The following is an 11008-nucleotide window of genomic DNA, read 5'->3' on the forward strand; positions in this document are numbered from 1 at the left end:
GAGAGGGAGAGAGAGAGAGAGAGAGAGAGAGAGAGAGAGAGAGAGAGAGAGCTGTGTTCGGAGCGTCACGTCGGCGCCAGAAATTTACGATGGAAAGAAGCAGCGGCCGCGCTCAATGGAGTTGTAAGGGGGTTACGGCAGCAGTAAAGTCCGATCAATTTCGTTTCGTTGTTCGCTGTAACGCTATACGCTGTTCGCTATGAGCCGGGGACTGGCGCATGTATACGGGGCGAGTTTAGCGACTTAGGGCGTTCGGGGCTACCGTGATCGGCCGCTAAATCGAACGGGACGTCAAGGCTGAGTAAGCGGATTTCGCGTGGGGGCAGATTGCGCGTAATACGCGCTGGGAGAGATTGATAAATAATCATTCTGCTGGAGATACGTACTGCAGTGGGCAAGGGGCAGATAGATGGCTTGATGGATAGATTTGTGTTATGCGCTCTGCGGGGAAAATCCCTCTCCGGCGCGATCAGTGAACAACAAGAAGGCAAGCGGTATATCTACAGAGAAATTGAAAAATAGGAAGAAAGAGCGACCACGTTTTAGTTAATTGCACAGAGGCAGCCCTCCCTCCTGCGAGGAGGAGATAATAAACACCTTAAAACGAGAACACTAGTTAAATAAAGTGCTATTTCCTGTAATCTCCCCCTCCCTCACATATTCTAAGCGAAGATTTTGGTCTAAAGAATATCACTCTTAACAAAGTGGATTATTAATCGGAAATCTGTTAGATATTATTCTAACTTCCTTTTCCTTTTTTGAGTCAAAAGGGATATGCTTACTTGAAGCAAAATGCTCTATTATATGCTCTATTAAGAGCAGGATTGCGAAAAAATTAATTTAATTAAATTAAAAATTACATAAAAATTCTAACTTAAGAGTTTTTTAAACTGAAAGTTGACTCATTTAAAGTGAAATAAATTATTAACTTTTTTACTTAACCGATTAACTAGTTAAACACTTAAAGTTAAATAAAAGACGAAATTCCTCAAACTTTAAGAATATTCTTTTTGTTTTACAAAAATTCTTTTGAATATACAAAAGTATATTCTCTTTGCTAAGATTATATTCTTTTGGGTAAAATACATTTTTGAACGTGTGCGAAGAATCGGAATTTCGTACACAGATGAGAGAATGAGAGAGAAAAAGTATAAGAGAGAAAGAGAGAAAGTATCTAATAACGTAATATTGAGTATCTGTTAATCCCGTAATTGCAGCTCCCGATTAATTCACTTCCATCACCGTCTCTCCCCATCTCCGATAACACATATATCAGCGGCGCGTAATCGCGTTATCGTTAGGATCCGACGTTATCCGTGTTTAATGGCACTTCTTCCGGACGCGTCGCGAATTCTGAAGTACCCGTCAAATTTATCGTAACCATAAATCCCGCGCCGAATGCCGCGGGGCCGGGCCGGGCCGGCCCGGCTGAGGTCGTTCCGGCGCATACTGCAAACACCGTAAAGGAACTCGGAATTTCCCGGATCGACGGTTGAATTTAAAGTTTCTTTACATTGGGGCGCGAGAGCGCTATTTTAAGACACGTACGTGCCGCGGAAAGCGCGCCGCCACTTTCGCAGCCCGCGAAAACAGGCCGCCGTCGTCGGTTCTTAGCGCGATTAGGTCGCGCTGCGTGCAGGAGTAACGGATACAAGCGTGCAGTAGCGAAGGCAACAGTCCCCTTGTTAAATGCTTCTTCTCGCGACGAACGGATCTGCTGGCAAATACGCGACTTATTGGCGCGAAAATCGTTTCACGCCCCGAGAATTCGACCGGAGGCGCGCACGAGGAAAAGTCAACGGCGAGGGGGTTTTCGCGGCGCGATGATTCATTCGTGTTTACCTGCGTACTCGAAACTTGGCGCGACATACGACGGCAAGAAGGACGCGCTGGGGATACGCGCGGCGTGCGAGATGTGTACACGTCGGTTCGACGTGATACATCGTGGTTTTACGCGTGACGATAAACGATCCCCGTCGAGCGCTCTCACGTCGCGCGAGTAGAGATTATCCGTAATGCCTGCGTAAACCGCGCGGTTTTATCAGCAGGTGCTATTACTGGCTCGCGACCGAGGTTTTCACGCCGCGCGGCATTGTGTCGCCGGCGGGCTTAACGCCGAGGAACTTCAAAGCCGCGTTCGCGCCACACCAGAACTTTGTTATCTCTAATTGCTCGGCCAACGTCGCGGAGATATCGTTGATAATATATTTACGAGATCATGTATGGATGTATACTATAAATTTGTGTCTGTGTGTGTGCTTTCATCCCCAATAGAAATCAATCGCACGCTTCTATCAATGTTTCAATACTCGGCAATTTGGCGCGAGGCTCGAGTTACAATTTTTTTTCCTTTTAGGAAGCTTTTAAAACGGAGCCCATCGAGCTTACCATCGCGCTCGATCGCGTTAGCCGCGCTCGTAGAAGTTTTTACGAATTTACGGGCCGATCAGCGCGTTGTTAACGACATCCCCGTTAGCAGTTCCCAGGCCCTTGAATGGGGCTCAAGTTAATGCAACGACTTAAGTTTGTTCGATAATTACGTTCGTACGTGACGACATATCGAGTTAGCTGAAGGAGTTTCGGCGAGATCGGGCGGCTGATATCGGAGCAGAGGAACTTCCTCTGGAAGCAGAGGAAAGACTGGCGGTCCTTAAGGGAGGCATTCTTGTTGTGGATTTCATTTTTCACGGAGCATACGTCCGCACAATCGATATTCACAGCGGCCCGGAGCAGCCGCCATCGTCGTCGCAGCCGACGACGATAACGACGACGCCGCGAAAATCGACGACGCGCGACATGACGGGGGGTAGTTTGCCTTCTTTCGAGAGCAACTCGGCGAACGGAAGCTTGCGTCAACCGCGAGCGAACAAACGGTTCCGTCGCGTCGTCAACATTCGTGTCAGCTCCACGCAGCTGCACCTTGATGCATCCTGCATAACGCGTTCTTCGTACGCGGCGATGTGAGTTTGTTTGATAATTACGACCTCGCGTACCTCATGAGACGCGCGCGTCGACCGCAGCGTTTCGCCGGCGAAACGTCGTCGCGCAGAAACGGCAAAGAGTATAACGTGCCTGGGATCGTTATAACGTTGCAGCACAGTCGTACACACCACCCTTGTGCCGCACCTCGGCGCAGATCGATTTTCCGCGACAAGTTTTCCCCTTGAGCTAGCTACAGATCCTAAACCCGACCAGATGCTCTGATCGGGAAGTAAGTCTCATTATTCATTCTCGGTCACGGGCTGATCTCCAGGTGCTACCTAGACCAACGAGACGGCAGTGTGACACGTCTTGAGAGATTGTACTTAAGACACCGCCTTAAATATACGATCAGACTATGAATACCGAATTAATATGAATCACTCGAGCCGACGCCTGAGGAGAATTCCCGGTGATTGTTGCAGTTACAAGAACATTTGAGTCATCAGTCGTATTATTAGGAAAAGTTTTAATAAAATATGCCATCTAATTGAATTCTCCTCATTAGAACAGATAGCGGAAAACGTAGTCGGCACTCTGCCACACCCACCCACACACACATACACACAGTTCTCGGTATTCCTACGTAAATTTTGTTAAATATTAAGGTTTGTAGGGATTCTTTATTTAGTTATCTATTATTTTAGTTCCCTTGAACACTTTAGTATTTGATAACATCCGCGCAGGAGTGCAAAAAAGTGGTAGAGATATTAAACGTTTTGCCCAATCCTTGGAATATGGCTTATATAATTTAGCATGACTCTAATTCTAGATTTCTAATTTCATTTAGTAGTTAGCGAAATTCTAATTCTAATTTTAAATTTCTGCATCAAGCTAGCCTCGACTGTACTGTACGCGAATAAATCCGCTTCTGACGTAAATCAGTTATAATTTAGCTTTAAAAATACCCGACCAAAGATCCTGAAATTCTCATCGAGGACACGATATCGACTACAACAATCCGTAGACTCACGGGGCGCATTTACTCACGTAAATTACGATATTCTACGGTGAACTATGTATGAAATACTGTCTGTGTAAGCAATAAGTAATCTATGGATGTCGTTTAAAGAATGTATGGCTTGCTAAAAAATTAATTAAGAAAACTTATATTTTCGTTAGAATCCCTTTAGAATCCCGTGATGGAAATTTATGAACGTTGTTTCTTAAACAAGTTGGAGCCCATAAAATTCTCTTATTACATTTTTTACACAAAGAATTAAATCTACCAATCCGTCACATAACGACAAGTGAAAATCTCATGCATGTTATCTCTTTTAAACATCACGTTTATGATTAAAACCAAAAACTGGGACAGACAATTGTCCTATAATTTAATCACTCTTTATCGTATATTTTAACATTAATTTGCAGTGCTTTGCATAATTTACATGATCTACATAAGAAAACCGTATACATGTTACATTATATAGAAAATAAAACAAATAATTCATGTAGACTTGAAATCTGCATACATACACACATACATACTGCGTGAGAGAAAAAATATCTAAAAAATAAAAAATATTCCTTCGCTGAGTACCAACAGCATATTTACTGAAGTCTACATTCCTTTATTTAAATACAATAAAATTGTTCTTATGAAAAGTAGAGTTTGAAGAAAATGTATGTGCAGCTTTTTATCTGAAAAAATATTTTATATTAACTCCAAGTAAATATGTTATCGGTAACTACCGAATAAATATATATATTTTTTAAATATCTTCTCTCAGTTTTCATTCTATGAACACAATCCTATCGCGGTGTTTTGTAGCGACAGTCCACAAGTCCACAAAACGGCTAAGCGACGGACTTCTCGAGCGGAAAGCTATCGTCTGGCCGGTTACACGGCTCTACTACTGAATGTGTGTGTGTGCGCGCGACGCGTGTTGTCCGCGGGCAATGGTGACGACGTCGACGACGACGCTGAGAGCTGACGGGCGCCGAAAGGGAATTACTGCCGTGCGATTCGCGGGCGCTTTGACATCCGCGAATCCACGATGCAAACGCGACTGGCAAATAACAGCGAGCACGGAAAGAGACGCGCTAAACCGCGGGAAAGTACCGGCGTGGCGCGCGACTTTGTCTGTCGCTGTTCCTCGCGCATATGTATAAATAGCTTCTGATTACGAGACGCTAATGAAGTTTCGCGCGGGCGCGTGCGCGCTCGCTTCTCTTTCTCTCTCGAGTGTGCTTGCTGGATGTTAATTGGAGATACACGGATCTAATTGTAACGCGGCACGAAATCAGGATTACTTACGGCGAATAAATTATGAAGCGCGAATAAGTTCCGCCAAGTCTAACTTGCTAACTCTCACGGCATGGTGAGGCGAGAGGGGACGGAGGGGGGGGGTGCAAGGGCGGCGGAGGAATTAACGTATACCTTACAAGTTAATGCGGGGGAGAGACGTTCGCCGTAACACGGGGATAAAGTTAACGGTAAAAGACCTGCCCTACCTGCTACGTATCCCATCCTATCCCGGGGAGCTCGTGCCGCATTCAGCAACGCCTCGCAGAGCGTTGCAAAGTGCACGCGACCGCTACCTTCTTTCTCCTTCGCCGACGCTTTTGTGTCGCGACGAGCCGCGTCGCGGTGTGCGCCCTATTCCTGCGCTACATAATTGTCGCGGGACAAATGAACCCTACTTCTACTGTTCTTGACTTTACTGCTGCTGCTGCTGCTCCTTCTTGCTCTCTCTTTCTCTCCTGCGCGCGCGCTCTCTCTTCGTAAGGAATTAAAAATTTCAGTGGCGCGGTCTGACATAACCGTCGCCCGACAAATTGCCACTACGACGAACGTGACAGCTCACGCTAAACACGCCTCTGATTCCGAAGAAAGACGAGAAAGGAAAGCAAAGACGGAAAAAAAATCGGAAAGATGAAGAAGAGCGCTGCGCCAAGCAAGAGGCTTTTGACGGAACCGAAGGGAGGAATTTCGAATCTATGAGCGGCCCCCATGGAATTTCAAACGCTCATCCGACAACGACCCCGTCTACGACGACGCGCGGCAAAGGTATCTTTGTAATAATCGAATCGGTATTCTTTTGTCTCGCAGTGAAGAAGACGAAAGATATTTCTGTCGTGAGCAGTTAAATATCATAGTTAAATATTTCAGAAGATGAAAAGACATTCTCGACTGTGTACACATTGTGTCACGTATGCTTTTGTAAGCGAAACGAGTTACGTGATTTTCAATCTCACATATGCGTATGTTATCGTTACATTTACCTCTATTTTCATTTTCTATTAGTCTATGTTACTTTACATTTGTATTGTGATATGGTAATGACTAAATTGTCTTTCTCTCTCTCTCTCTCTCTCTCTCTCTCTCTCTCTCTCTCTCTCATCAACATCATCATTACCAAGGCTGGAAATCGTGTAACTCCCGACCTAGCGAACGGCACGGCGCATGTGACGCTGACTGCATCATGGAGAAATAATTTCTAATCTCACCGCGACCAGTGCTCTCCCTCGCCAAGTCTCACACGACGACTGAATTGAGCGAGCAAACAGGGACTATGGTGCACTCTCATCCGCTCGATAATCGCTGATCCCGGGACTAACGTGTCAATGGGCGCGTTATGTAAATGCGGCTCAAACGTCACGTGATGTTTTCATGATGCGGATTCAGTCGACCGCACGCGAGCAGCTTGTAGTATCGAGTTAAACGTGTTCGCGCCGTCGGTCGTCCGCAAAATCGCCAAATAATTTCGCTCGCATGTCAAGGAATCGCGATAAATCGAGTCGCGCTCGGTGATGTTTCCGGGCTCGACGTGGCGAGCATCGACCGCCATCTGTGCGTCGCGATATCCTCAGCGTTTGACTAATTTTTCCCACGGTCCATTGCCATTATCCGCGATTGGATTCCGCGATCTCGATAATGCGGGCAAAGATTTCGCCGTTGCGGCTGCTGATCGTCGCGCGCACTTTCGAATTCAGTCGATTACCGCGGAAAATTTCGCCAGTGGCGCGAGCCGGTGCCGCTGATTATCGCGTCAATTATGGATCAAATTTACGAGAACTCGCGTTATCGTAAATTCAGCGGCCCACTCGGTCGTCTGATTAATGTTGATTACGCGGAACGCGCCAGCGTTTTCGCGAGTCCCCCTGGCGCCCGCCTCTCTTTTATCGCATTTTATTATCTCCAATTTTCAGCACGTCAAACGACACACGGAATATTTCATTTGTTTGACACCGATATATTTCACGCCGGCCAATTTTCCGGGGCTTTTATAAAAACTGAACTTTCTGCACTGCGACACAGTTATTTACAACGGCCGCCTCGAGTCAAACACAGGACATACCGGATCTAGATCGCCCCAAGGGTCCACGTGCTTTTATTAAGCGTTTATCTTGAGAGGAACAGTGAGAGATAGTGAGAGAGAAACAGTGAATATCGCGAAATGAATTGCGATAATGAAATAAAGTGCAAAATGGCCCTTTTAGAACAACCAAATACTTTTCCCTGAGTTTCATTAAAATCGCAATAATATTACAGTTGAGAAAAACTGATTCAACAGTAGCAAAGTAAATTGCCGAGACTCTCAAAATTCTGCATTAATATTCTTCATCGTAAATGAATAAAGTTAAGCGACGTGTTATACTAGATAGAATGGAGTTTCTTGCTAGTGTATGATATTACTTTGTTTCGAATAATATAAGCAATTTTCATTTATAAAATGATTGGAATCGTATATGGGCGGACGAGGTAAAGTTGGTCCATAATTAAGGTTTGGCAGAAGGGTTGTGGAGATCTCTCGTAAAGAGCTCGGAACTACTACTAGTCAGAACACAACATATCTAATATGTAGCCTTCTTACTTTGTGCTATCGGGAAACTAAACTCAGTATCAAGACAGGATGGCCACGTTGCTGCGTGTTTGTGTATTTTGGTTATTACAAGACAAAATATACGGTTAACAGGATCGTGGCGGGCATTAACACATAGAAGAAGGCTGCCTCTATCATGTTTGTACAAGCAGTCGTAGCAATTAGTTGTCTAAGAAGTTGTAACTTCGAAATTCTGAAATATGAGACATCTAGCTTCGGTCTTCCCTAGATATATAATATAGGGAAGATCGTGAGAGAGAGAGAGAGAGAGAGAGAGAGAGAGAGAGAGAGAGAAAGTTAGATGTCTCACGTTTCAGAACTTGGAAGTATATCAATGCATGTATATATATATATATTTCGACAAAAATACATATTCGCGCCTGGAAGTTTAGACTACAGAAAATTGCGTTTACTTTCGTTCGAGCGAATAACGCGTTGCGGAAAACAATTCCTCGCTCCGGCGAGATTCTTCCCTCATTTGCGCCGCGCGAGTAGCAATCGTAATTACGGACTTGCCGCATTTCACGCATGTACAAATGTAATAACTCCTGTGCGCGATATTAAATTCCGGCACAAGGGCTCTACATTTTATCAGTTTTTATTGCGGCGTGACTGCCTTCAGAACGGCGTATGATTATCGCACTTATCGTTATTCTGAGCAGCGCGGCGGGTTCTGCTCGATGAGAGCGCTGTCCGTAATTACCGTTATTATTAATACCTTTATAATAATCATTGCGGTATATACGCGCGCGCATTCCGGACCGCGGATTTTCGAGTGATTAATTATCCTACGCTCCGCCGCGCCCGCGGCCAGAGCCAAAGTCGCTTAATTCATGTGCGCCGACGAGTGAACGAACTAACGAACGAACGAACGAACGGACCAACGACGACCGTACGTACGGTCGATCGATGCGATTTTTTCCCCCGATTCCAGGCTTAAGTCTTAATCCGCGGATAAGCTCCGCGTACATGTGGAAACATTTGCGTGTATCCACCGACATACATTTAAATTTTCGCCGCCCTCGCTCCTCGCTTCGAACAAAAAGGGCCAACGAAGGGAGCGCGAGTAGCAGGCAGGGCGCGAGTGAAAAAAAAGAGAGAAAAAAAGATACAGAGCATCCAGGCTAAATTGATGAAAACGCTACGAGAAGCTGTTGGCGGGCTGTTTAATTCTAACGTTCATGGCTCCGCGCCGGCGATATATCGTCTGTCTCTCGATGCCGGCGCACCACTACCTTTAAATCTTCGATTTCCCGTTTTTTTCATTTCGAGCGTTCGTACTGGCTGCAATGACTCTTTTTTCATCTCGTTCCCTTCCTCTTCAACCTACATACACACACACACACACGCATTCAGGCACGCGCGCTTCTTTCTTTCCTGCTGTTGATGCGATCGCGTTCGAACTTCAAAACGTCACTTTTCATGCGTGATTTTGCAAAATCTTACCTTAAAAATGCTGCGGTCGCGCGCGGCGTAATCCAATTCCGGGAACCTGTGAACAATCGTAATACAGAAAATAATTATTACAATGAACGAACATCGGGAGCTATAGAGAGCTACAACAATGGTAAATAAATGATAATTATCGCAAAATCCGAGCCCTTTCCGAGTATTAAAATTGATACGAATTAGCGTGCGATATTATGGAAATTATTCTCGTTCGCTAATCATTAAAGCAACATGATTGAAACAATAAATGAAATTATATCGAGTGTGGCCGGGGAATCGATATGTTATATGTAATATATATATATATATATATATATATATATATATATATGTATGTATATAAATATATCTATGAAAAATGGCAGTTCGCTTTAATTTTTGCGTTCTGATTATAATTCATGAGGCTCGGCTTCTGAATATCGCGATATCGTAAAACCGTCAAAAACGCAGAGAGGCGGAACGGAAAGAAAATAATCCGGCCAAAAAGTGACATGAACGTTTCGTTGTGTCCCCAGAAATGTTCGGTTCGCGTTGAAATACGCGCAAAGATAGAGATTTGTCCGTGTATAATGCCGAAATTCATGACGCGTGTAGCAAGAAGCCATGCAGAAATATTTGTAAACTCTGGAGGAGAATAATAAACTTCGTATATAATTCGCGGGCCAATTTGCATGTTGCGCCAACGAAACTCGCAATATAATGTAGCCCGCAAGCGCCGCGAATAAATCAAGCGACACGCACTATGATTAAAATCTCAAATTATAGCGTGTTCAATTTTTGCGGAACCGACTATCGAGCGGCTAACGATATTCAATTAACGTCCTAGAAACAATCGTCACATTTCGACGCAATTTGCATGCTAATAAGCAACAGTGGTGGCGGCGGCGGTGGCGAATTTCACGCTCGTGCGAAACGCTGGACAGTGTCGCGTAAATTCGCGAAATCGCGCTGTTATCAAAATCACGAAGCTGCCTCCTATCTGTATACGTGTGTGTGTGTTAGTACCCGAGTCGAAATTTTTTTGAAAATATATTTTTGAAAATGCGAAAATTATTTTAAAAAACTGTAAAAAATTATCGAAGGAGCAGAGAAATGTGTTCCTAAAATGTGCTTTAGATATTAGTACTATACGACCTGAACCATGCAGCAACATGATCGGGTCAGGCCCAGGATAGGTCCCACTGTGCATGCGCGAGAATCCTTCAACCTGAATTTCAGGCATTAAACAGAATGAGGTCGAAAAAGAGTAGAATCAAAATTTCGATTAGGGAGACTCGAGGGAAAAATCCGACCCGAAACTTCGATCTGAACTTTCTAACATCTGTCTATTTCGAAAGATCGATGTACATACATTGAGAAGAAAAGTTTTTTAATCCTAGTAAATGTATTGAATTCGTTCAATTTTTAAGTAAGTAATAAGTAAATTTAAAACATAAGTAATTTAAGTAAATAATGTTTATATGTAATTCTGACTCACTCTATATTACAACTAATATTTATTAAAATGTAGCAAGTGGATTTATAAAATTCAGAATTCGGAAGCTTCTATTTAAAAAAAAATATTTTAATAAATATTTGTTTAAATTCCCATTTCTAAACTGTCGAAAATAAGAAATGGTATATTTAGGAAAGGTAAATAATTTTTGGTGCAATTTACAAGAAACGTATACTTGAATAAAAATACACTCCATCTCTCTCTCTTTCCCTCTCTCTCTCTCTCTCTCTCTCTCTCTCTCTCTCTCTCTCTCTCT

The 11008-nt window shown here is 43.9% G+C and overlaps 1 protein-coding gene across 8 annotated transcripts in view; it reads right to left on the reverse strand.

The window, feature by feature from the left end:
• LOC116850861 (neuroligin-1-like) overlaps positions 1–11008 on the reverse strand; it is a 299291-nt gene that overhangs the window by 174212 nt on the left and 114071 nt on the right. For all 8 annotated transcript variants that reach the window (XM_032829626.1, XM_032829628.1, XM_032829629.1 and 5 more), the window contains one exon: positions 9255–9300. The gene's annotated coding sequence lies outside the window, so the exon portion shown is untranslated. The remainder of the gene's footprint in view (positions 1–9254; positions 9301–11008) is intronic.

The sequence above is a fragment of the Odontomachus brunneus genome, unplaced genomic scaffold (genome assembly GCF_010583005.1).
Source record: "Odontomachus brunneus isolate Ranch 3 - 2012 unplaced genomic scaffold, Obru_v1 Obru_scaffold_157, whole genome shotgun sequence".
In the NCBI taxonomy this organism is placed as follows: Eukaryota; Metazoa; Arthropoda; class Insecta; order Hymenoptera; family Formicidae; genus Odontomachus; species Odontomachus brunneus.